General features: G+C 35.1%; 1 long non-coding RNA gene across 1 annotated transcript in view; it reads right to left on the bottom strand.

Annotated features, from left to right (window-relative positions):
• LOC122519703 overlaps positions 1–23,799 on the bottom strand; it is a 35,582-nt gene extending 11,783 nt beyond the window's left edge. Inside the window, exon 1 of the long non-coding RNA XR_006304350.1 lies at positions 23,652–23,799. This is a non-coding gene — a long non-coding RNA (uncharacterized LOC122519703). The remainder of the gene's footprint in view (positions 1–23,651) is intronic.
• Between the last annotated feature and the right edge of the window lie 487 nt (positions 23,800–24,286).

The following is a 24,286-nucleotide window of genomic DNA, read 5'->3' as shown; positions in this document are numbered from 1 at the left end:
GATATGATGGATTTATTTTTGTAAGTCAAAGAGGAAATGAAGGCACAAGTAACATTATCGATTTTCTTGACGATACCTTCGCGAGCTTCCCACCTAACAGATAGGATTCATCGAAGCTGCGCTAATCTCATTTCCTAACTCTAATGGAAACATCGGTAGAGATGGATATACATATCCACGAAACGTCCGACATGAAACTGATCGATGACGTAGACAATGCGTGTTTCTAGTGCACTACTACTCGACAGATCGCGTATCATTGCGTTTATCGATGATAAATGTTTCATTGACTAACAATTAATTAAGAGATTCGATAAATGTATAAATAGGAATAGGGAGATTTTATTGAGAAGATCATAAAGGTTATATTAGGGTGAACCATAAGTTCGTGCGTTTATTGTTTTATAAATTGTCTTATAAATTGCATAATGGATTGTTTCTGTAAAATTTATTTTGGAAATGTTAATAAACAAATGTATGTACTTTTGATTCACTCTAATATGATAGACTAGAATTTTGCGCGTGTAATTGTGATAGATAATGATTATATTAACTTAATTCGTAGAGACAACTAAGAGAGGGGTTCGAACGTATCAATGTATCTAACTTAAATATGCATATAAATACGTATTTAGAAATCGATCACTATCGTTCTTAAGACTTTCACGAAATAATAGAAGAACGGATAAAGATCGACCTTGTTAAAGGCAATCAATCTCCTTTACACGAAACACACGTAATCGTAGCGCATCCATTATACATGCCCGTTAAGCATGTATTTCCGGTCGCCAGGTGGATCGACTCGATTTCTCAACATTTTGCGGCGCCGACAGTAGCTTTAATTATCGTTGCACGCAAAGGTCTACGTTCTGAAAGGTCGATGGGTGGGAATCTACGATAAAGTGGACCGACTGTCAGTTACCTGCCGAGTTTGTATCTACTTTAAACGTTCGTTTTCTTATTCCCTAACGTTAACAAGATCAAGACTACTTTCGAAAGATCGTTAATTCCTTTTTCAACAATTTAAGAACGTTCTTCTTAAACGTTCATCCCGTTTTCCTTTCGTCAAAAAACATTTTTGTTTTCTATTCAACGATCGATATCAATATTTTATACATTTTTTAACTCGCAGTTTATTTGTAATTATCATTCCTGTCAGAAACAATTTATTGGTTCTTTGTGTCACACAAATTTACTCATGAGTGTAATTATTATACAGCATTTATTGTTTGCGTTAACACAGACAGAATGTTAAATGATCCTACGACTTCTCGTTGTTCTCATCGATCATCGAAGATTTTTCAATTATTTTATACGCTTTTATATTCGCTTTTGTAGTCGTTGGTAAAGGATAAAACAAAGTAATAGAGTTTATAAAATTTGCAACATTTTTTTACCCCGCTCCTCCCCCTCCTTCCCGTCGTTAGTATCGTACGACGATGGTCTTGTCAAGTGTCAAGTTTTATGTATACTTGCCCGAAGCAAAGTATATAAAAGCCAACTAGTAAATAGTCGGCTTAGAAGCATGTTTTCATTCGGCTAATGACGACGTAGCTTCGCTTAACACGGTGACCAGTGCTTGTACGTCATGCTTGTATTGGTAAAGTGTCATGTCGTACACGAGGGCGAACGGCGATCAAAGGGAACGAAACAGTCAGCAGCGTATCGAGGCTAATGCTTAAACCTAAGTATTCTGTGTTGGATTAGGATTTAGATTTTTTTTTTTATTTCAAACAGAAAATATAATCAATTAATTAGAATGTTGTAGTATGTGCAGTCTTATTTCTAAATTTCTTGTTCTTTTCTTTTTTTTTCCACCCGTACAGGCCTTTGATATTTTTCTCTTTTTCATTTTTTTCTACGAAAGATGCGTTGCCCTTTAATAGGCGATAATTGTTTGGTCGTTCGGCATTAGAGTGGAAACGGTCATTCACGCTTGAATTTACATTTTAATTACATTACGTTGGATGGCAGTATTAATTTTATCGAGGCAACCGACCACAGGAATTCCGATATCTTCGAGCCCGGATAATTGCTGATAGGCGGTACCGCTTTGTGATGGTTCTCGAAACGGGAAAGCCAATGTGATACGGATCAATTGATGCAACTGGGTCAACGAAGTGCATCGTTATATATCTTTCTTCTTCAATTTCTTTTTTTATTTGATTTGATTTGATTTGATTTGTTTTTGTTTCTTTAGTTTTTCTCATTAGATTTTTCACTCGAGATGATGGCACTAGTATGCGACGGTACGTGTATCCGTTGACTCCATCGAGAATATCGATTTCATTCTTCACTTCACAACGACCAAGTCAAATAATGATAAGTGAGGGCTGATACTGGAGATTATATTATTCGAGTAGTTAAGTTTTGAATGTTATAACAACCTAGAGATACTAAATACCGATGAAAAACATTTCCATATTACACGGTATGCAACGTACGACCGACTGACCGACCGACTTTTGTACCTGATCTTCACTCAATTCCAATACTAAGAGTGATAGTGAAATTTGTAAAAAAAGAAAAGGCCAAATTCTCTTAGATATTATTCGATCAGCATTCTCTCTTTCTCTTTCTCATTACTATCATTCCTCGTTTCCTATTCTTTCCATCTTTGAACGAAGAAAAATATTTCATTTGATAACGTCATTGATATTTCTGTAAAACAAAAAAAAGAAAAAAAAAACGAACGCGTAATGCACAATTCAAAAGCAATGTCAAAACTATAATTCGATACGTGATCGGTCGGTTCCAAAAAAAGATCTAGATCTAAAATGAAAATGTGAATGTGAGAGAAAGGGAAAGAAAAAGAAAAATAGAGAGAGAGAGATAGAGTGAGAGAGAGAGGGAGAGAGAGATATACGAAGAATATAAAATTTCATCGGCACGATTCATGTCAGTAATTAAACACCCTCGTTGGTGCGCGACCGCGCAGAAAACTTAAAATGGCAACCCAGGATATTCAGCAGTAACGTTGAAATTGGGCATACGAATGAAATGAAATATTCATTGTACGTGTAGATAATAAATATTTCACTACCTAGTCTGGCCCGATCCGATTTTAATTACAATTCACTGACGATTGAAAATCATCATTGCTTGCTTTAATCCAAACATTATTAAAGTTGGCCGACATTTGGGTATGTTTTTCCCTATCCCCAGGATCGTTTAATTTTATAGTTTTATATTATAACCGTAATGTAACCAAGTAGCAGCTGGTCCTCGAAATCGAGGTGGGTGGGGGGGGGAGAGATTCATCGATTCGATGCATCGTCGTCGTTCATCGGTTAGAATTTTAATGCATGTTTTTCTTCGTTCGTTTTGGTCTACGCCAATGTTCAATTAAAATTCGTTCTTTCTCGGTTAAAAAGGGGATTTTCTAAGTTGTTACGTGATACCGCCTGGAGAAGCTTCTACGTAAAAACGCTGTTAGTACCATATGGCCAACGGTCCTTTTGCTAAATGCGTTAGGTATGGAAATTTTTCAAAATAAGCTCATTAAAGTATCCTTAGATACGATTTTTCTATGAAGATCGACAAGATCGTCATAGGAAAAAGAAGTAAGAGTCACGAATAAATCAATAAGAAAAAAAGAAAGAGATGGGAATGAACTTAAATCGTATGCTAATTAATGTACCTTCGGAAAAACGTATTCTTGAATTAATCGGACGTAATTGAGTTTAACATTCGACGTGGTTACGATAGGAAAAAGATATTTTTCATAAATGTATATAATCAATTGGTAGATAAAAAACAACGAAGTATTAAGATCCTATTTGGCGCCCGAAATTTGTCCCATAAAATAGGAAGAACATATTTTAGAAGGAGAAAGAAGAAAAAGTGTAAAGAAAGCGAAGGGTCATTTCTTCTCGTTTTCCGGTTTCCGATGTTTTTTTTTATTTTGGATGGGAATGACGGATTTATTTCACCATTTGATACAACCATTCGATGAGCGAAAGAACCATAAGTTACGGTGAGAATGGCAGAGGGTGACTCAAATGAATGATAGAACTGCGTGAGCAATCTGCGCGAGCAAGCTGCGCAAACTAGGGACTAGTTAATTAATGGGGGCATCCATCTGACGCCATCTTGCTACTCATGGTCCTCCTTGCTTCTTCCACCTCCTGGCCACCCTCTCTCATACACTTCGGTAGTAAGCTAACGTAGTAGAGATGCGACGCCAGAGTCCGGTTTGGCTTGCATCGCTAGCCAAAACGATTTGTAATCCAACAAACCGTGCCCAGAGATTGAGAGACCTTACCGGATCTCGCGGTGTGAGATATAAATTGTTTTTGGCTCAAACCCCTTACCGACAGAGGAAACTCCAGCTCGGTCACCGGTTAACGGTTGACCCTTGACCGAGATCACCCCTTGACCAACCCTTCTCTTACCAACGAACCCCCTCCCCTCTATGTTATATTAAATAGGCCTAATATCTGATCAATTAGATTTGTGTATTGTTAATTCGAGATTAGATATTAAAGTGAGCTATTTATTTTTCTCGCAAAGTATACGCTTGGAATCACGAATTCCAAAAGGAAGCCTCGTAATAATTGATGGTAACGGTGCATTCACGAGGATGTTAGAGTTCGTGGATAGAGGTCGCTGTGGTATTATGTTACTCAGGTGGGAGTTAGAGGTGAAATGCATTATCGAGATAATCCTCTATCGTAGGCAAGGTACTCTCTAACGATAATGTGTTAATAACAAAGAATAACGTCTAAGTCTAATGAAAATGTCTTGCATCTTTTGTTATACTTGATCATTTTGTTTTTCTTTTCTCCAGCTTGATATCTATGATATTAGGTTAATAAATCCGTTTGCAAAAAAACATGAGTAATTTGTAGGTTGGAGTTTTATTTTTCTTTGTCCTCGAAGGATTAATGTTAACTATATAAGAGTTTGGAAATCGTCGCAACGTTTACAGAGATTCGAGTATTGTTCGATAAAGGTTGGAACGAGGATAAGGAACAATGTTGAGTTGAGCGTATAAAAAAATAAAAAGTTGCTTGATTTGTTCGGTGGCACGGGCCATTTTATTTGATTTATAAAGTTACTTCGCGCTGTATCCAGCTTTCTGTGCGACTACTTGGCCGGTTACTTCGAACGGACCCGGCCTTCTATCCGTGGCTCTGTAAGTACGTTGGTAGTTTTCGAAGTTTATATTGGCTTAATTGCTTTTAAAGACGAAACCTCGTACAAACTTTTTCTAACTTAACTTTCGTTATACTATCTATCATTGATTGGTATTTTGGATTGATGCGTTATAAATAGACCGGTATCGATACTGCGAGGAAGATGACAATTGTTGTTACTTTCATTCATGAAAATGTTATCAAATAATAATATTTTACTTACATCTCTTGATCTTTCTAATTAGTATTTCTCTTGGATTTATGTGATCAGTATTGGACGTGGTTAAAAAATACATTGGTTAATATCGTTATGACGTGTTGAATACAATTGAAAATCGATACTGTACTTTGATATGCCATTAACTGTAATCGAACACATTGATTATAGCATTCGTGTCTGAATTACATGCCGTTAACCAACCAATTAACCTCTTCTAATATTTCATATAAAAATGAGAAATAGAATTTTGTCAATGTTTTTAGTTTTTTTTTTTTCAAGAAAATCAAATAATTATTTGTTCGTTTAATTGTGAAGTTAAAATATGAAACGTATATATATATATATTATATGATTTCTTAATATTATTTTATTGTCCTTTCAATGTAATTTAATTTTAAATTTATCCAATAGCTTTGGATATACAATTTCCACGTATCACGTATTATGTAACGTATGATTTCTATCAAAGCGAGAATATAAAATTAGGATTAAGAACGACCTATATTTGTGTCGTTAATTAATTATGAAACTAATTTATTTGCATCTATGTTATTAAGGGAATACGATATTATTGCGAAACGCGTACAAATCTAATTTATAAACCTTCATATATACATTGATAAAACTTTCGCATAAGTCTTTCATTGTTAATTTCTTATGAAATGAAACATTTAATTTTAATTGAATTAAATATTCGTTATCAAAATATTGAATATATCGCTTGAAAGAATAAATTATGCTGTCATAATGTCATCGATAACTTCAGAATCTTTGGTATAATCGAATCGAATGGGTTACTACGATATCTAATTACGATTCATTTAATTCAGTTATAATTAGATGCTAATAAGAATGGAACAATTAAAGCGCTAACGTATATTAGCTACTTTGGAAAATATTTCGTCAAATTGAATATAACGATTAAAACTGGGTTCTGCCAGTTACCGGTTTGAATTAACGATATTACGTTAATAATTATCATGTCGCAAAATGATAATTTTCATATCCTTTGTCATTGTTAATCAAATTATTCTCGAACGCAGCCGCTTAAACAGTAATCATATTCGTTTCCGTGAAATAGGATGAATAGATTATACAGTGTTCGTTTGTATAAATAATTGCTTATAAGTAAAATGATTTATGGAGAGATTATTTGTATAACTTTGATGAGAGATATTTCGCCGACATTTCGTATCGAGGTATAAAAAATATTAATTTTTAACGAGAATTTCTTTTTTTTCTTTTCTAAATGTTATATTAAAAAGAATTTTCTCGAGGATAACGATGTTTATTCACGTTTACAAGTTTACGTAAGATATTCTTCTTCTTTGAAAAAAAAAAGTAAAAAAAATAATATAAATCCATTTGGTAGGAGTTTTTAAATGTCCTCACGGTAGCTTGAACTGATGCAGATCGCAAAAAAGGGAAAATTATTATTCCAATTGCGTCTTTCCAACGGTAACGTTCTAACTAGACACGTAATAGTGAAAGGGTTAAGGCAGCTGGAAAGTTTAATTTGTCGGGAGACAGTAAAATCCAGGAATTTAATACATATTTATAAAGTGCATTATTGTAAGCCAAAGAATATTCATGAAAATCTTAACCTACCGACGTTCGTATGATATCCGTTGACGTTTTCAAGAAACTTGACGAAGTGTAACGTCAAAAAAAGAAAGCCAGTTAAATGCAATTTTACCAATGTAATATACCATTCTTCGTTCGCTTCTCTTTTTCGAAATAAAATAAACTAAATAAAAAAAAGAAAAAAAGACATTTGTAATTGAAAGATATAATATAATACAACACAACTGGTCTACTTATATCTTTTCGCATGAAATTGAGACAAATTATTTCACGACGCGAATAAAAAGAAAAAAGGTAGTTTAATAAAAAAAAGAAAAAAATCTAATGAAATATAATTCTGTTACTTTTTATCGAAGAAATAGTAGGAAGTTATTTAATAACCAGCGTTAATTTTTTCGATGTAATAAAATACCGATTCGATTCGAGTAACGATGTCAAATTAATTATAACAACGAGACATCGAAAAAACGTGAAAACCGAGTATAGCATAACAACGTTATATATATATATATATATATATATATATATATATATATATATATACAATATAATACTTTTGTGTAACATCGTTGCGCGTACGTTTATACATATAGACAATTTACAGGGAAACGTTAAAGGACAAGTTACGAGGGTTCTCAAGAAGTTTGTCTATTACGAGGGTAAGTTGTTCCATGTTCCTAGAGTGACTCAGGAAAAAATTGCGTAGATCTCGTTGTCGCGATCGATAATACAGTGTTTCGCCAAGCATAAGCCAACGAAAAGGGATAGATAAGGAAAGAAGAACACATGTTGAGTGTGAGAAAACGGTTCCTTTGCCATATCGTAAAGTCTATAAATAGAAAGGTGCATTGTTTCGTTATTGAAGTAACAAGAGGCAGAAGAAAGTATCGTGGAAGAAGATATCATTTCATGGATATACGAGTTTTCTAACACCTTCGCGAGTATGTGGAGTTTTCCCTCGAAACAAAGTTTTCGCATTCTATCTATTCTTTTTTCCTTCTATTCTTTTTCCTTTTTTGATTCTTTCTCCATCACGAAGACTTAACCCGAACTCTCTTCTCTTCTCTTCTCTTTTCCTTCCCACTTTCAGTTTGCCTTTTGCTTTCGACGTATCTTCGCGGAGCATCTTTACTCTACACAGCTATCGCAAAGTTATCACGAAACACTGAAAAGCAGATCAAGTAACTCGGTTGGTAGTAGGGAAAAAATCATAGCCTCAAAGTTTTACGAGAGTTTATGGTTATTGTCGTATACACGAATCAATCGTTGGAATAAAACAAAAATCTATTCATTTCACTCTTACCCCACCCTCCTCCCTTTCATTTACTACCAATTGATTTTTCGTTACGTATATTATTTCGTTACAAAAGGATCGAGATCGTAAACATAGTATGTTGTTGCTTGAATATATCGTATAAGAGATAAATCTTGTTGGTGAAAATGATTCGTCATGAGTCACATCCTGAGATTCCGTCAAAGAAGATGCATTTGGTGGAATGTAATAATAAGGGGTTTGCCATTGTCGAAGAATACACATTGTGATACGTTGACTTCGGCAAACCGTGAAATTTTCCTCATTTACATAAGAGCCTGATTTCCATAAACTTATTAAATTTTTGGCATGAGTAGTAAAACATTGTACATAGATACTAGCGTTGGTCGAGTACCTGCTAGCAGGTGGGATTAACGTCTTTAATACTATTCTTCTCTATCTCTCTCTCTCTTTCTTTCTCGTGTTTTCATTTTCCCTTTCTGTACATTTAGCTTCTTTCTTTTGTTGGAATCGTCGAGTAGCAAGTAGAATGAGCGTAAAATTCGTCCCAGCCAGGAGGCGGTCTGTTTAGTCCGGCTTTAAATTTGCGTAATGATAGGTCTCCGAGTCAACGTTATGTTTAAAAGCGTCCAACTTAAATGTGCATTCAGAATGAATTCGTCGCTCGCAATTCCGATTCGGCGCGTTTCACGCTTATGCAAATAGTTTTGTGTCCTTAAAGGAGACGACCGGCGAGAAAGCGGCATGTCGGAAACCTGCTGGTTCCTCCAAGCTTTGTCCTTGTTGCATTAGCAACTACTTTCTCCTCTCTTTTTACTCAGAGAACAATAGAATTAAACCGTGTGGCAATTTTCTCCTCTTGCAGGAGAGGGAGGAGATAGGTTTGAACTTATGAAAGTAATTATTATTGTCTTTTGGTAAAATTGAATCGAATAGAGGATTCGAATGAAAAAAAATCAGACGATAAGCGTTAATCGTTCCCTTTTTATTTTCATTTACTTGCAGGCATGTGCACGCACGTGGCCTTAGACTCGAAGAAGAGACATGCTCTTTAGCAAATGGGGAATATGTTAATACTATTACTCGTTAATTTAATTACTCGAGAATTGTAGGAAACCATCAAGATTCGATGTAACCGTACCCACTTTCCAAAGCTCATGAATCTCGAATCTCTATAGTTATATACTCCTATCTTCCTATTTACGTTTCCAACGTGTGTCTGTCTTCTATTTCTCTGTAAACTCTATTACGACTTCTCTCCTGTATTTAGTTTCAACTTAATTTATCAATTATTATTATCAATGTTGCGTAACGTTTCAGATCTTCGAGTATTTTGGTCGATTTTCTGCGGTTCGCGTAATTCGATGATACCGCATACAACAATGTCCATTGAGAAATAGGAAAGCTCTCTGCGGGATATAGATACACAAACCTATTATATCGAATACGCGAGGACAATGTATCGCTTCCGTTGTTCGATCTTGCTTGTATATACACACATATATAATATATACATATAATATCCGTGTCCCGCGAGTGAAAACTTAAATTATCGATAAACTTATGACAATGTGTGTTAGAGCCGATCGCGTAATTGTACAACCATATGCTGCTGATGCCCCCCTTTTCCTCCCCCCTTCCTACCCTCGCTTTACTCCTCAAGTATTTTGCTCTTAGAATTACAATACGAACTTTACGACATAAACCGTCTTCTGCTTTAAACATGCATCACCCGAGCTGTTGCGTGTATATTAGGCACCGATTTGCGGATTAGAAACTTAGTCCTCTCCTAAACCTTCTCACCTAAACCCCCTTCCCCCTACCCCGTCCCTTCGAGCTCTTATACTTCCCTCTCCCGTCTTCATCTATCTACCACCTTTCTCTCCTATCTCTCCTATCTCGCGAACAGAAGATAGAACGAGCGCGAACTTGGCTAGAAACGCCGGCGGACTACGTAACTAAGGCGAGCACCGACTAGAGTCTTCGCGCATTGAACTTCGAGTGTGATTACATCCTAAATTTGTTAAGTCACAAGCCTTAAGCAGAGTAAGCAGGTAAACGAACTTTGATGAAAACAATGTTTCTGCTCTTTTAAAAATATCATCGATAAAATCGACTTTCATTCCATTTCTCTTTTTTTATTTCCAAACCTTACTTCGTTCTATCGAAATTTATTTTTTTCAAAAGAAACTATCAATTAATTCCTGATTTAAGATCGAAAAGAAATTTCTACGACAAATGACATCGTGATTTCTTTAATTTTGTGTTTTGTTTGAATGTGGGTGACTATCGTAATAGAAACCGAAACGTCTTTACTTTAGTATAAAAATCATAAACTAAGGCGTTGTACGAACACAAACACTCAGCACATATTTCTACGTATTATTCCTACCACAAAGAGAGAGAGAGAAAGAGAGAGAAAGAGAAACCTTCCAGGGTAAGTCGAAGTAGAATATTTCTTTCTTGGAGTAGAAAACCAATAAACGAAGGGGAAGAAAGAAAGAAAGAGAGAGAGTTGGAACTGTTCATTAAAAACTCCACAAAGCACGGTGAGGCGCGATGTTGGACTGCGGTTAAAAAAAAGTCACGTTTAGTCGTGCCCATAGCTAGGTTATAGGAAGAAATAAAAAAGGAAAGAAAGAAAAAAGAAGAAAATAATCGAAAGAGGCGACTAAAATCTTTTCTTGATATAAACCTGTAAGAAGGTAGAAAGAAGAAGAAGGAGGAGGAGGAGGGGGTGTGAGAGGAAAATATTAAAAGTTATTTCAGCACCGAATAAAATATCCAAAGTTTTCGCTACCAAAAGTTTTCTTCTCCTTTTACCTTTCCATATTTTGGCCTTTCCATTCTCCCCTCTCCCTTTCACTCTACATCTCTCTTTCTTTCTTTCTAACTTTTTCACGATGGGTTCTCCATTATCCGGAGCGTGGCGTGTTCAAAAGACCGGATGAAAACGATAGTAAAGGAAAGGAAAGAGAAGACTAGTACAGAAGGCATGGTGAATCTTCTCTTTTCGAGAATGAGGACTTTTCCTACTTTCTCCCTCCTCCTCACACCCTCCCCCTCTCTCTCCATCTATCTCTTTCGTTTTTATTTTTCCGTTCTTCTTCATAAGCCTTAAATGAATCTTCAGCGTGAGGCTTTGGCCGGTCTCGCTTACTTTATGCCATCGTATATTCTTCCGTTCGGCCTTATCGTGCGACGTACTCGGGATTACTTCGTGAGAGAATTCCAAGGAGTCTGCATAGGAGGATACGTACCTGTGTTATCCTTTAGGTACGTACTATTTCAGTATATATATACGTACATATATATTATCTACCTTTCTACCATCATCATACATCCTACAATCTACGTGTATATACGCGCGTACACTTAACTTTCTTTTTCTCTCTCTCTCTCTCTCTTTCTTCTAACGTTTGCTTGTAACTCATATCTTAGTGTACGTGTCTTCTAAGGGTGGCTTGGTTGGTTAGTTGCTACTGCTGCTGCTGCTGCTGCTACTGCTCGAACCACACCAAGAAATCTCTCCCGTATTCACTAGCTCCTTTCTTCGAACTTACCTGAGTAATATTAAACTAACGCGATGGAGCGAGATGGAGTTACGAGGTTACGAAAGCTCCTGAGACTAGTTTCGGTGATTACCAAAGCGTGCCGTGACTTACTAAACTTACTTAAAATATATGTGATCACGTTTTATCTCGTAAAAATCTCCTTATGAGAAATAAAATAAAATATTGTATCTGCGTGTACGGTGGGGTGATGGTGGGGGAGGGGGAGGGAAAGGTTTTCTGTTGAAAAAAAGAAAAAAGAAAATCCTTTCCCTCTTTTCCAATAGTTAAAGCTGTAACTCGTATTGTATTAGTACTATCTCTCTCTCTTTCTCTCTCGTTCAGAGAATCTCTTATAAAGAATTACGTTGTTAATCCATTATAACTCTTCCCTCGCCATCCTTGAAATGTATAGTATAAATCTAGTCGAGTTTAGTGAAAGAAAGAAAAAAAAAAGAAAAAAAAGAAAGAAAAAGTGTTGCATTAAAAATTTCAGATATCTGTAGGGGAGCTCTAAAAAGAATTAGATCGTTTAATTAATTCCTTCAGATCGAATTCAAAGCCCGTTACCTTTTTTATTTTTGGTCGAAGATAAGGTGAGAGAGAGAGAGAGAGAGAGAGAGAGAGAGAAATCATTATTCCGATCCGACGTAGAATAAAAAAAATAACAACGGAGAGGTGAAATGTGTTCGTTATTTAAAAAGGAAAAAATAACGTACCTAACTCCTGGAAGAGAGAATTTGAAGCTTACCAGAATAACAGAAGCAGAAGAAACACCGATGTGTTTTCTTCGTTGGTGGATTGACTCGCAAAGTGTCGACCGGAACCTAACGTTATGCATAATTTTGCATTTTCAGGACGCTTTATTCGGAAGCTAGTACAAGCACAGGAAGGAAGGAAGGAAGAAAGAAAGAAAGGAAGAAAGGAAAGATTCCACGAGCGTGTCTCGTCGTCGTGTCGTCGTCATCGTCGTCGTCGGCTTTTGTCGTTCGGTTCTCGAAATAGAGCGGTTTACTCGATTATGATAGAACCGGATAGTGGAGGAGGTGATGGAGAGAGATGGTGGCAATGGCGTAGCAAGGATAGAAGCGAGGAGCTGCAGTAGCAGGTGGAGGTGGAGGTGGAAATGATGGAGGAGGATTAGGTTCGAGAGTGGGTGAGCAAGCGATGGAAAATTTAAATTGACGCGCAGATTTTTCCCCGAAAAGGATTTTTCTGAACGGACTGGACCGGACTGGACCGGACCGGAGAACGAGTTTTTCGCTTCGATACGGTAAGCTCTCCCTGAAGCTCTAGTCGTTTCGTTCTGCCCGACGATTCGCGAATGCTTGTCAAAGACACGAAAAAAGTGCTTCGGGGTGGGGGGAATGAGGGAAAAATGTATCGTCGATCCGTTTCTGTGTGTGTGTGTGTGTCCATCTCTTTATTTTTATTTTCCTTTTTTTTCCTATTTTTTTTTGTATGCTCCCCCTACCCCTTCGGACTCTCTCTATATGTACCTGCCTGTCGCCTACTTTTCCATCAATTTATTCTCTTTGAACGCGATAGAACTATAAACCTAGCCCCGTGATCGCTTCTATTAACGTTGCTGTAGATATTTGTTCGCCGCGATCGTTCTCTTTTTTCACATCATAAAATGTACGACCTAGCGATAAGAATAGTAAACCTTTTTATAGTGTCTAATGAAAATTCAGTACGAGGGACGTTTTCATATGACTATTAGATACAAAAAAATAAAAAGAAGAAAAAGAACAAAAACAAATAGAAAATTGGATACGTTAATGCGAGTAACGCAATTAATTTTAATCGTTTATCCGGTTGTACGTTTTATTTTATTTGTTATTAGTTAATTTTTGAATTAAGTGATTGACGCAAAGCGAAATAGATGGAGAACAAGAAGGGAAAAAGAGAAAATTATTTTCTACAAGGACCCTTTGTATCTAACGTGTGTGAGAACGATATCGAATATTCACAGGCATCGATCACGGTGAGAAGTAGGAGGTATAGAAGGAATAGCGAAGAGTAGCAGTAAATGGGGAAAAAAGGAAAAAAAAGGAAGGGCGCAAATTCCTATCTGAAAAGAGCTTCCGAATTGTAGTCCCAATTGCGACGTCTGTGCCGCTTCTTGAATTTTCTATTTCTTTCTTCTGAACCTTCTTCTCCGCGGTTTTCGCATTGTGTCCTTATGTTCCCTTTTTCCTTTCCTTTTTGCGTTGAGATCTATCCCTTCTCCTATTCAGACTCTCTTAGCGTGGCGTTCAGGAGGCAGTCAGCCCACTCGACAAATCCACAGAGACTCGGTAGGATTTAAGCTTTACGGATTTGCGGCGTGCCATGTTAGGAGAGTGGAATACGTCTGTTGGATAGTAAAACGCAGTAGTCGAACTCAGTGTTGGATCAGACGGGATACGTTACCTAGCTAGAAAAGGAGCCAGTGAACAACCACTACAGTTGCTGCTGCCATTCCCTTTCCAATTTTCGGGAGGTGGTTGGCTTGGTAACAAAAAAAAAAAAGAAAAAGTCCTTTGATCCAGCCCAGAAGAACTTTTGTCTTCGCGATGGACTCGTGACTCGCTGTCTTTCAGCCCTTTAAGATATACCATTCTGTTTCGTTTCTCTTTGATCGTTTTCCTCGTTCTTGAAAGTGCACCGATAGAGATCGAGAAAACGAGAAAACGTTGAACGCTAGTCGAATCTTCTTATCTCTTTATTTTTCTTTTTCTTCTTCTTTTATTTTTTCTTTTTCTATTTCTTTTTAATCCTCTTCTGTATCATTATCCATGATATATATAAAAAAGGCAACGAGTGGTCAAAGGGCTTACGACCATTTGACGATGACGACGACGACGACGACGACGGAGAAATGGTTAAACCTAAATATTGAGTTACAATTGATAGTCGATCAAAGTATTCAAAGATCGAAATAAACGAAGAAAAATATACGTAAACGTTATTTTAAATCGTATAACGTAATAGAAAATTCTATTATTTTTCTGTAAGATTCCGATAATCATTGAATATAATTTAATTTATAATCGATATTATAAACGTTTAGAATATGATCATAATTGAACTAATAATTATACGCATATCTATTATTGGTGTTTGCATATGAAATAATATTTGGATTATTACTTCGTTATTTATTCCATTTTGTTAAATATTTCAAATGAGAAAGATTAAAGTTTCATCTGTGGTAGAAAATGAGATAATTATTCTTGGATAAAATTAAATCTTAACCCAGCTAATTTCCAACGTGAAATATTCTACATATATGTATATATACATACCATTTATTATATTTCGAAAATGCGTTAGAAAACGTCACAGTGAGCAAAGCGTCGTTGGGGAAAGTTATCTTCGTTGTCGTTAAGAATGATAATTTTCGTTTAGCGAGCGCATCATATTTGAAGTAATTCGAACAAAAGGCTACGGATGTAATATCGAGATTAAAAAACACGATTGAAGGATCAAAGGTTTCTGCCCGTTTTTCTCTTTTTCACTTATTTTTTGTAATTGCGAAAGCGAAATTTATGTCATCGTTGTGGGATCAGAAATCTCGAAAATAGTTTCTCGTTCTTGTAGCCTTATTTTCTTTCTCTCTCTCTCTCTCTCTCTCTTTTTCTCTTTCTTTCTTTGTTGTCATTTATTCTCCGCTCGTACGAAACTTTTTAATTAATTTGTACACAACAAAGACACGCGATGGACTTTTCACGAGCGATCTATCGACAGGTTTTCTAACTCTTTTTATTATCTTGCCGGTTGACAAACGTGATTACCTCGCGTCGTACTTTTTTTCCTTGTTTTTTTATTCGTTGCACCCTAATCTCGAACAATGTTTCCCCTCGACCCCATTTTGCAAAAAAATATTGCGTTGGTAAGCATAAGGTAGAAAGGAAAGATCGTCATTGACGATAAAAAAGACAAATTTTTCTCGTGTACAATAAATATATTATCTGTATAGAAATAATTTGTAACCTATTTCGATATTTCACTTTTCGTTAAAAAGCATTCATTTGTTAGGAAAGAAACAATTCTTTTTTTCCACCACTGTTTATATATATATATTTGTCTTAATTTAAAATCAAGAACGTATCTCGAAAAAGGGAGACAATAAGATTTTCTTTATATTACGAAGTAATACTAGGTCGTAGCTAATTTTTGTTTTTTTTCAAAGGCATGAATAATTCAGGACGCGTTACTTGAAACAGTTTTAATTAAATGTCCGACGATTTTCATGTATAATTTTTTCCTTTTTATTTTAATAAGAAGAAAGAAGCCAGAGAGGAGGGACGAGAAAGGAAAAGTTAGATATCACGAAGTATATGTAGAATAGAAACCACGTACAACGGCTAATACTACGGTTAATATAACCATAGTTAATGTTACTTCAGAACAAAGCTCTTATTGTCAGTACTTGCATAATTGACAATAATAATTTTAGTATCTTTGAACTTATTTTCAATTGTGTTACACTTAAGAAAGTTTCTTTTTTTGTATTCCCTTATTCTTCTTCTTCTTCATCTTCTTATTTCATCGTTTTTATCCTTAGCTTTTATTTCAGCAACTGACGTTGGAACGCTTTGCTAGAATATCACGTTTCCTGTCTGTCTCTTTTTCTTTTAGTTTTTTTCTTTCTTTTCCTTACCCCTCATTTTAGTTGGCAAGACGAAAGGGAAAAGAATTTATCTACCTGTTTTACATATTTCAAAAAGACGTTTCTCCTACCTGACGTTAGAGAACTCGTACATTTAATTATTTATTATCCCGGAGAAATGTTAAACATTTGAAGTTTACCAAATCAGATAAATTAGAAATTCCTTCTCTTTCCCTTGTTTATATACATATATACGCATTCACAAAAAGAAGCTTTTATGTATAAAACAAACAAGAAAAAACGAATTAGCTTAGTTTCAATAAACTGGATAATATAAAGTTGTCTGTCCTCTTCTAGTGTGTGCCCTGGGTTCCATTGGAACATCGATTGAACCTAAAAGCTCTGACATTATTATCGTCAGGGTCGACGTTTAGGCGAACTCCTAATCGCGATCTTAGTCTAATTACCACGCTCAAGAGGATTACTAGGTAGAAGGGCAAGCACGGTGCTAGAGTAGAGTAGAGTAGAGTAGAATAGAGAAGAGAAGAAAGAGGAGAGAGGAGAGTGTAGATAGGTAGGAAGGAAGGAAGGCAAAGTAAACGTCAGATTTCTCTAAGCCGACAGGAGTAGAAAGGAGGATGGAAGGTAGTAGAGAAGTGGTGGTAACGTAACGTCCACACAGAACGCATCCTATCCTTGGAATCCGATAGCGTGTTGCTAGCGATTGTACATCAGGAACCGCAGGGAGCCGTCCATGGAAGATCAGCTGATTCCCCGGGAGGTTTCTAGACCCTTTTCCCTTCGAACGAGGCTACTGTTAGTCCCTCCGAATAGTTCCACCCTTATAGTTCCTCTTTCTCTCTCTCTCTCTGTATTTCTAACCGTCTATCCAACTCTATCTCTATCTTCCTTCCGTACCGTACGAGTTCTTCGACCCTCCAACACATTCGAGCCAAGAACCGTTCCCATCTCGCAGAACACCACCGTGCCATGCACGCCACTCGCTTGGAATTTACCGTACTGCAGATTGCGGGAAACAAACGGTTCGTTCCTTTCCTTCGTTCGTTCGCTCGCTTGCTCGATGAGGTTTGGAGTAAGCGAGAGAACGAGACAAGAAAGGGAAAAAGAGAGAGAAAGAAAATAAGAAAGGAAGAGAGAGAAAAGTTACAGGGGGTAGGGGTGGGGGAAAGGGTGTACTACTGGTCGACGACAGTACGTAAAACTCTGCTAAGAAAAGGGTAAAGTGAAGCGAGAATAAGGGAAAAAAAACAGAGAGAAAGAAAAACGTTAGAGTGGTTGGGAATCGACGCTAAAGTCTCGAAGGAATGATCCAAAGGCTATTGAAAAGTAGCTCAATGGAGGCGAATAAAGTCGGCAAGAATATCGGTATTGATATTCGACGATTACGTATTGTATCCCTACGTTGAAAATTATAACTCTTATAAATTCTCGAATAACGTGTTGTTGGATAGTTTCGTCTTGGTTTTTCTTTTTTTTTGTTTTTTATTTTATTTTTGTTTCTTTTATTTTTCAACTCTCTTTCTATCTATTTATCTTTCTTTTATATATGTATATATATTTTTCTTGGAAAGCTGTAATTTTCTCTGTTTTTATTTTTTAGAATTTAAATGCAAAAATGTTCTCCTTTCAAATGTTCCTTATTATTATATAGTGCGAAGTACGTATAAGCTCCAAACTCCGTAAAGATAAAGACGATTTTTAACGTTAATACTTTTGTGATTTGAGAGGATTCAAATTTTTTTGGGATAAAATTATATATATATAAAACAAAAAAGGAGTGAAAAAGAAAAGGAAAAGCGTTTTTTCATTATAACGAGCGAATAAAAACACTCACTAGGTAGGGGGGGGGGGCTATAGGGAAAAAAAATACGATCGACTAACTAGAGGAGTTTGAAATATTTTTGCATTGATATTACTTCATGATGGACTTTGTTTCATAGTCGAACTTTACTTTTCGCTACGTTAATGGAAGCTTTTACTGGCAAAATACACTGTTTTACATATTATACTTCGAAATATGTTAAGGATAAGTCAAATCTAGCTGTGATATTATATATACATATAATATATGTATACTTTTATACATATATGTATTTCGATTATGTATATATGTATATGTATTACATATCATATATATATATATACATGTTCAACTCAATTCTGAATAAGTGAATATCGAAAAGATCCAAATGTACTCTTTTATGACTCGCACTGAATAGAAACGGTCTGTTAAATATTTTCCGATGTTTGAAACGATATCCTGTTAAAAGAATTTCCCTGTACAACTTGTATAAATAGTATAGTATCGATATTTCACGTAAAAAAAAAAAGAAGAAAATGATAAGAAAAGGAAAATAATCTAAAAAGAAGTAACGAAATAAGTAAGCTAATAGTGATATTTAATTTGCAATATTCGTTTTTATCAAGACGAGGAAACAGTTTTTACAAATAGTATCGTCGATTCTAAGTAAATGAGGCTGAAGCATCCTTGGAAAAATTCCTTGGAAAAATTCCTTGAGAAAGAGCGAAAAACGTATGTCATAGAACTAAAATCAATATAAAACTTCGCTTTCACAACGTCGGTCTTTTAAACTTCTCTGTTTGCCTTGTGACTCTAGATTTTCTCTTATTCCCATCCCCCTTTTTCTCTCTTGGTATATTTTCTTCTTTTTACCCTCATTTGTCTGCTTTCCTTTAATCTTCTTTTTTTTTCCTTTTTCTTTTTTTTATTCTTTTTTTGAAGAGAATACTTACCCTAAAAGAAAGAATCGATAAGAGGTTCGTCAAATGGGAAAGAATGTTTCACAAATGAGAGCTGCTATTCAAACATTTTTCATTATTCAAAAATATCAAGCATTTGTTCAATAATTATATATTGAATGTTCTGTCGTAGTTGAAAATATTTCCTGCATAGTTATAATTAGACTTTGATTAATTTCCTGTTAAATATTAAAGTACATCCATCGTTTATCTGAAATTATTTTATTTATATAATATAATATAACCATAACAAATATGATTGTTCAATTATTGTAAATAGAGTTTCGCAAATATATATACATATATATATTACATTTATAGTAATATTATAGAATTAACAATAGTCTGTGCTAATAGGGATCGAAAAACAAAAAACTAGTATATTTGGTGCCATAACAAGCAATCATTCTAACGGTCCATATCTTATTATTATTATTATTATTATTATTATTATTATTATTATTATTATTATTATTATTATTATTATTATTATTATTATTATTATTATTACTATTTATTACACGTCAAAAGATTTTTCCTGAATTACTTTACAATTGGCCTATCATCAAGGCTTTTTCCATTTTCCTCGTTCGTTTGAAATTTACTATCAATCTGTCCAATTAAGAAATAATTGCTTCGCCTTGCTTTGTTAACGATGAACTGACGTACCCGAAAAAAAAGCTCTCGCGAGAGTTTCCTTCCTACTACCAAAAGCGGGTAGGAACTATTTCTCATTTAATGAAGCTTAAAATCACGGTGACTAGCGTGGAATTATACTCCACGAAGTACGTTCTTTCGTTCGTATTTTAAATTGCGGAAACTCTCATTGTGTGTCATCTCTTATGCGCTCACGTCGAGTGCAGTGCAAAAATTAGATATACTAGGGAGAATAAAAGAAAATTAGAGAAGAAAAGATCAACCATAAATGAATTGATCGTTTGTCAATGCTGTTAATCGAAATTTTTGAATAAAGAACTTTATGAATAAATAGAAACGATTAAATTCAATAATAGTTCATACGTACATTGATCATGCATAAAATTGACAATATATCATATATATATGTATTAATAACTTCAGAAATTTGTATTTTACAGAATTATTAAAAACTACAGAAAATTCATATCCGTTCAATTAAAAAGTATCTAAATTATATAAGTTAGAGACCATTCGAACAACCGGAATAAATCTCTTCGTGACTACTTACTTCGTTTTATTTTCGGTACTACTCGTTACCTGTTGATTATTCATAAATCTTAATCTTTCTGCTTTAAGAGTTGCTCGCATGCGTAACTCGTTTCTCCCACGAATTTCTATACCCACGTTAATTATAATAAAATTAAAATACATTTTGTTACGCTCAAATTTCTTCTTTCCTTTTGTTTTTGTTTTATTCATGTTTATTAAATGAACGACTCTTTTTGAAAAGATTTTTGTATATGTATTGGAGTAGTATGTGCTTTGATTTGTAATTCATACAGACTTCACCAATTTGAACCGACAATCATATATACATATATAGGTGAATTCTTAACTACTGACATGAGATCTCTGATTTTTCACTAGACAAATAGTTCCATTAATTTGTTCTTATCCATATAAGAATGTCATGCAAGAGATAGGAAAGTAGAAACGAGCGATAGAAAGGCGTAGGAAGTTATCATTAGATTCACCAAATGTTCTCGTAACTTCGTTTTATTTCTCGTTATCGTTTCCTCATTTACTTTACCCCCTCCCTTTGATCCTTTTAGTGCCTCCACTTTTTCTTGTCTCTAAAAACGGCAAAGAAAATTTTCCGCTTTACCTATTCGAAAATTTCATTAATCGACCTGTTCGTTTACAATGTTACAACTCGACAGAGGATCGTTAATAGACGACCAGAGGTTCTAGGTAAAAGGAAGTGCTACACTTTACTACCTTTCTTCTGATCCTAATGAGAAGAATTAGAAAAAAGAGCCTTTCCATTTAATGACATGTATTTCAACGTTAATGAATTCTCGGTACTTAAAGTGCAAGCAAAAGAGAGAAAGAGAATTAAGAGAGTAAAAGAAGAATAACGGAACGAGAGGAGTCAACAAATCGATATGAAAAGAGAGAAAGAGAGAGAAAGATAAAAATAAAAAAAACCAAAAAAAAGAAAATTGATATTTAGATGCATCATCGTATATGACGAAACTTCCCTTATTCTTAGTTATTAGATGTGCATTACATTCCATCGAGTTGATTATCAATCAATTTCTCTTGGCAATTACTGAAATCGTATTGGCGCCATTGCCATAACTTAATAGACAATCATTCATAGTGTTGTAAATATCGACGTATTATTGTCCATAAAATCGATAATGCAATATATGCTTTTCCCAAAATAATCTCTTGCCCTATATCTTCGGTTTTTTTTATTTTTTTTATGTTTTTTTCCTTTAACGTTTTCTATGAAAAGGAAAAGACGATTGAAATTCCGAACGATTTAATATCGTCGTGCGCGATAGACGAAAGAAAAGAATTTGGTCGAGCAGCTACCTTGCTTGCTTGCTTGCTCGAGTCACCTTTTTCCGATTTTTTTTCTTTTTTTCTTTTTTTATGTATTTTACCATAGGTAAAATGGTTATATACATCTTTAACGAATTCTAACGACGCTTTCTACGCAACTTTAGCCATGTTCTCAGGTTTTACCTATTAACGTACGGATTTAATTTTCAATAGAAATCTTTCTAGTTGAGTAGCAGTCGAGAGGTAGTCGAGAACTTTTTTCTATTTTTTTTTTTCTACGAAAAGCTTTTTACCTTTTGATCGTTATACATTTAATAGTATTTTTAGGATATATCCTAGATCTTGGTAAAGTTACATTTTTTTCTTTTTTCTTATTTTTGAAATATGATATTAAGGGGTTATACGCAGTTAGAATTTTTAAAAAATCGATTTTTTTTTCATTTTCGGAATGTATATATATTTAAATATATTCTCTGAAAATTTCAAATCTATCCGACAAATATTCTTCACTTCATGTAAGCTGCAAACAAAAATTTTTAACTATGTGTAAACGTCTCTTTGAAACTCTAAACGCGTTTTTCTCAAAACGGTATTTTCAAAGCCGGTGATCTCGATTTTTCAAAAACGGCTTAACCGATCGGTTTCGAATTTTTACACAATCTTCTTAGATATATTACTCAGGTATTAAGTATAAGGAATAATTTTTAAAAAATTTATTACTATTTTTTTGTAACAATTTAGAGCGAAAATTTTAGTCAAAAACAACAACTTTTTTTCAAATAGACGCTATTTTGTCAAAAATCAAAATTTTTATTATTCCTTGGTTTTAATACCTGCATTAATCTATCCTTTAAAAGAATCCACCATATTTTTTAATTTCAATAATCCAAACCGCCAAAATGAAGATCACCGCCAAACGTCTTTTTTTAGAGGACGTTCAGGAAATCATCTACAGGAGCGGTGCAGATTAATATTTTTACATAATCGACGCGCTATTGTATTCTCAAAAGTTGGCTCTATTTGAATTACCATCACTCTTGTTTGAGAAATAAAAACTGTTTCTATAAAAAAATTCATGAAAATACGTCTTTTTCGAGCCTCGCAACTGCGTATAACCCCTTAATAGTATAATTATGACAATTTATTAATGTCTCTAAAAATATCATAAATAATATCAATCGAAACTTTATTAGCTTCTGCGAATACGTATTTACATTCTTTTGGAAAATAACAAGCTAATAGCACCAACCTCGTCATTCCTAGCAAATTCGTATAATGTACTAATGCTCGTACGAGAGTACAAAATACATAGTACACCGACTTCGTGACGTGAGAGAAGGAGAGAGAGAGAGAGAGAGAGAGAGAGAGAGAGAGAGAAAGAGATAAACAGAAGGTTTCTACTATGCTAGGAATGGGGACGGAAGCTACATAGAAGCAAGCAGGTTCTGTACCGGTAGAACTCGTCGTGAATTCCTCGTTAAATACCACATCTCACTCGGCATTTCCTACTTCCTGCTACTCGATCGCACGAATAAAATAGTAAGTGGTCAGTGGAAGCTGATAAAAAAGTAATGGCAACAAGAAGAAAGCAACGGGAGAGTCATCAGAAATTCACTGACGTGATAAGGAAAGTGGAGAAAAGCAAAGAGAGAGAAGAAGAGGAAGAAGAAATAGAAAAAAAGGAAAAAAGAGAGGAAAAAAACAAAATAAAAAGAAGGAACGAGAAAGGAAAAAGTGGGCGGGGGAGTTAAAGTGAAGCACGGTTCGTCGAGAACGAAATAGCGGAAGTTGTTGGACGCTGCCATGGCCCTTTACCTTTTCTCTCTCTCTCTCTTTCTCTCTCTTTTTCTCTTATTCTTTCTCGTTTTCCTTTTCTCTTTCTTCCTTTCTTTTTTCCCTTTCGTTCTCTAGTGCCAGAAGATGCAGTGTGCAATGCGGTAAGTAGGTAGGGTGGTTACGATGCAACGAGTGCAACCGTGTACAGCCGGTACAATCTACCGTTAGTGACGGCACTTACCCTGCCTGCCCGGTTGCGGTCTTGGGCTCTCTTCGTTTTGCACTTTTGTATTTTCGTGCGCGCGGACTCTCGCACGTTTGAATTCACTTCCATTTTGCGTGCTACTGCAAGCGCAACTGCCCCTGTTTCTGCTTCTACTTCTTCTATTGCTGCTGCTGCTGCTGTTGCTGCTGTTGCTGCTGTTTCAGTCGTAATTATTTCAAAGAGTTTAGAGTGAGAGAGAGAGAGAGAGAGAGAGAGAGAAAGAGAGAGAGCTAAAGTCAACGAAAGCTTGGTCATTTTACCGTCCCGAGTCCGTTAGTTTATTTAATTATGACTGTAGTGCTTGATTGCTGGTTAACACTTACGCATATAATTCACGTTATTCGCATTTTTTTTTCTTTATTTCGTAAGAGTAAGTTTTTTATTTAGGAAAACAATATTATTTATTCGAGCATCTTCTATTTATATTTATAGAATTTTACTTAATACGTATACTTAACTTAAATCACGTTTGTACGTTCTAGAGGACAGAGTAAGGTAAGGAAGGGGTATTCTCTTTTAAATTGTGTGTTTCAACAGGAAACTCGGTGAGTACCGTTTAACTCGTAAACCGTCGTATACTATTTGCTTTAATTCGATCGTCAAAGCGAAAA

This window comes from Polistes fuscatus, unplaced genomic scaffold (assembly GCF_010416935.1).
Source record: "Polistes fuscatus isolate 324 unplaced genomic scaffold, CU_Pfus_HIC Scaffold3, whole genome shotgun sequence".
In the NCBI taxonomy this organism is placed as follows: domain Eukaryota; kingdom Metazoa; phylum Arthropoda; class Insecta; order Hymenoptera; family Vespidae; genus Polistes; species Polistes fuscatus.
The sequence above is the reverse complement of the archived record's forward strand: the minus strand, read 5'-3'. Positions and strand labels throughout refer to the sequence as shown.